The following is a 4,078-nucleotide window of genomic DNA, read 5'->3' as shown; positions in this document are numbered from 1 at the left end:
GGAATTACTCTTGCTTTTTTAAGCTGTTGGGGAAATACTCCGGTTGAAAACATCAAGTTAATTACATGGCTCAAGGGGGTTCCTATGTCATACGGTATTAATTTAATAGTACTGGGACAAATATGGTCAAGGCCCGCACTAGTTACTTTGATGTCTTTTATTATGGCAGTGGTTTCATACGGGGTAGTCGGGAAAAGGAAAAAGGACTGGGGAAGTCGTTGTAATGCTTGAGGTTCAGTTCGTGGCGTGTTGAGTTGGCTTCCACAGAATTGTTCATTAAATATATTTGCAATGTCGAATGGGTCACTGTACGTGATGTCGGAGAATATTAATTTCGATACAGGACAGTGCTTCGCGTTATTGTTGAGGAAATTGTTAATTATGTTCCATTTCTGTTTTACGTCGTTGCCTGCCTCATCAATCTTATTTTCGTAAAATCTTCTTTTGGCTGTCTTCAGCAGTCTATTAAGGGTATTGCAGTACTTTTAAGTGCGAATGCACTTCTTAAGCGAGCCTGAATCGTCCGCCGCCGTCGTCCGCATAGCAACAGCTGCGGGTGCGCGCGCTCCTCGTCTTCCTCCTCGTCTTCCCTAGCAACGGGGGGAGATGGCCACGCGCTACTCTCCTCCTCCTCTCTCCGCTCAGTGACTGCGGGTGTTGGGCGCCTCCTCTCCACTTCGGGCGGGAGAGCTCTCGCTCGCGTAGCGGGCGCTCCGCATTCCGACGCGTGACGGCGCTCGTGTAGCCCTCGCCGTAACGGCGGGCGCTACTCTCCTCCTCCTCTCTCCGCTCAGTGACTGCGGGTGTTTGGCGCCTCCTCTCCACTCCAAGATCACGATATCCACCGTAATCGCGCAATCAACAACCGTGCATTCGCACTTACACACTCTCCCCCTCGGGGAAGTGCGAGGGAATTTTTTTATACCGATCCTTTAACTTCGTGTTAAAAGGCCGCTTTTTTGTTTTCTTATACATATTTTCTCTTTTTCGCATAGACTTCAGTAGTCCATTAGTTAGCAAGGGGCTGTGAGGAGCTGAAAACTTTTTATTACACTTAACAACCACCGAAGCCTTATCCGAACACTCTTTAACAATGCATACCATCTTATTATTATCTTATTAAAACCACATTCGAGCAACTCTCGCGTTAGGTGAGAGACAACGAAAGCAGAAGTGGTTCGTTCTTTAGTGTACCAATCAACGTTTTAAATTTCGAGCGCCAAACCCCATGAAGACACCCAAGGCCGCCGGTTGTACGACAAACGGGACTTTCGCTGCTGTGATCGTTGTGCAGACGAAGGTTGCATGGCTGCATAAAGCGGCGGAACCAGTCATTTCTCCGCGTGTTCCGGCCTTCTGCTCCCACTTGAAACCATAATTTTATATTCGATAGTACTTGCCCACATTTTTGCGACATTCAAGCAGTAGTATTAGAAATAAATTAGGAGTGTCTTAGCTCGGCTATGTCAGGATATACGTATCGTGTGCTAAGGGTCAGCAATACAGTCCAATCCAACCCAATCCATTCCATTCCATTCCATTCCAGTCCAGTCCAGTCCGGTCCGGTCCGGTCCGGTCCGGTCCGGTCCGGTCCGGTCCGGTCCGGTCCGGTCTGGTCCGGTCCAGTCCAGTCCAGTCCAGTCACTGCTCCTCGCGCATGCGCAGCACGGCTCTCCAGGAGCCACGCGAAACGGCTACCAAGCAGCTCTGACGCAGCGTCAGACTTGGCTACTACCCAACGGAGACGCACAGCTGGGCACACACCGGCGCCAGTGCGTCTGTCGCGGCTATTATGTCACTCTGGAATGCGCAGACCGGCGAATGTGCAGACTCAATTCGCTACATACCCGTACTCCAATTGGATTGGATTTCCAATCCAACCAAATAAATCCAATTTAATCCAATCGAATCCGAATCCAATCCAATCCAATCCAATCTAATGCTCCTCGCGCTTGCGCAGCACGGCCCTTCAGGGTCCACGCGAAACTGCTCAACCTCGGCCAGGGTGCCTCATGAATTCATTCGTGCTACACCCCGTGAAGCATGCTTCTCCTTAGTTAAAGCGTCACTGCGGCTGTGCACCCAAATCAGGAACGTTTCACGATAGAGAGCCCTGGCGGTCGTAGGAACAATGTTTGTCGGACTGTGTTCTTCCGTCATCTGGCTGAAAGAATTTTCGGGTACTTAATGTAGATGCCCGCGGCGCACATAATTTCAATTTCAGTGCGCCGATGGTGCACGTTACGTCGCCTTGGACGTTACGTCGCCAGCTTGAGAAGTGGAAGGTTCACACCCGCAAAGGATGGCTCCCCTGCCGGATGTTTTTTTTGGCGTGAGCAGCATCTTCGTGCACTTAACATTCACCAGAAACAAAAATTCCCTCGCACTTCCCCGAGGGGGAGAGTGTGTAAGTGCGAATGCATGGTTGTTGATTGCGCGATTACGGTGGATATCGTGATCTTAATGAGTAGTCGAGAGATTACACACACGCACACAACTGTAATGTTCGCGAAAGAGAGATCACACACACACACACAACTACAAAGAAAGAGAGATGCATTTATTCACAGACACCTATTTGTGTTGTCGTTGTACTTGATTGCTAGAGCGGATCTCAGCTTTGAAATTTCGTGTCAGTACTCCTTTAAGCGGGTGCATTAGCCCTTCTCACGCCCGATTCCTGGCCAATCCCCCACGTGGGTATGTGCCATGCACAGACACCTATTTGTGTTGTCGTTGTACTTGATTGCTAGAGCGGATCTCAGCTTTGAAATTTCGTGTCAGTACTCCTTTGGCCAATCCCCCACGTGGGTATGTGCCATGTCAGCGGCCTGGCAGCGCGCGCCCATCTCCCCCCGTTGCCAAGGAAGACGAGGAGATTACTGGCCAATCCCCCACGTGGGTATGTGTCATGTCAGCGGCCAGGCAGCGCGCGCCCATCTCCCCCCGTTGCCAAGGAAGACGAGGAGCGCGCGCACCCGCAGCTGTTGCTATGCGGACGGCGGCGGACGCTTCAGGCTCGCTTAAGAAGTGCATTCGCACTTAAAACAGTTGCCCCAGATGGGCTTAGAACCCATGACCTTGTGCAGAGCCATGCAAAGGCTTGGCCATTAATTCCCCACAGCGGGAATTAATAAATGTTATTGGCGCAGTTATCAACATTACCATTTCTATTTGACTTCGGTTTGTTGGTAGCATACTGAAACGGAGGGGGAAAATGAAGAAATGCGTTTTATCTGTCTTCTAGTAACGTGTATCGGCACCCTTCGTTCAAGTGCTGAGGTTCTATAAAAGACACCTTGAAGTAACTTGTGTAGACGTTATTTGGGAGATATTGATATGGGGCGGCGATACAGAGGTAACAGGAACCATGGTAGATCATGGACAATGTATACATAATATTTACAAGGCGGCCAGTAGAGATCTCGCGCGGGCTATACTCGCACCCAGCTCCCTCATCGCCAATAGATGGTACCACCGGCGGTATGCTCCCACTGACCACTATTCGTTGACATCTCGTGACCTCCCCGCCCAGTACGAGAAGAGGTACGGGGATCGATAGCCCACAACTGCATGAGTGTCAAGACAGTTATCTTGCGAGAAAAGAAAGCTCTGTTGAAGCAGACAAAACAGCCTAACGATAGGAGTGCTGAACGCTAGACAAACAGGACAGCGCACGCCTCCTAGCGCTCTATTTTCTTCAAATACAAATTGCGAGGTGTGGGGGACGTTAGGAGGGCCCTCTGTGTGGGCCAAGTAAGGAACTGTGCTCCATGCGCTAGTAGTTTTTTGTGGTGCCAATGGACGCAATTTGGATGAGAAACGCGAACTGTTCCTCTCTACACGTCTCGAGATATTGTCAACTGTACCAGACATCGTGGTACTCGGTGTTATTGCATTGATAACACCACCTGGTTATGCGAAAGTTCAAGCAAGGGCAGGGACATAAAAAAAGCATTTTTGGTTTATTCTTAATTACTTTATAGCTGGAGAATGCAGCGAAGAAGAGCGGAAATTGTTTGTTTTTGGACAGCGGGCGAATGATTTTGAATGCACGTGCAAAGTCTTCTTTTCCTGT

The sequence above is a fragment of the Haemaphysalis longicornis genome, unplaced genomic scaffold (assembly GCF_048455015.1).
Source record: "Haemaphysalis longicornis isolate Haplotype H1 unplaced genomic scaffold, Haemaphysalis longicornis Haplotype H1 scaffold_7, whole genome shotgun sequence".
Taxonomy (NCBI): domain Eukaryota; kingdom Metazoa; phylum Arthropoda; class Arachnida; order Ixodida; family Ixodidae; genus Haemaphysalis; species Haemaphysalis longicornis.
This window is presented reverse-complemented; position numbering follows the sequence as displayed.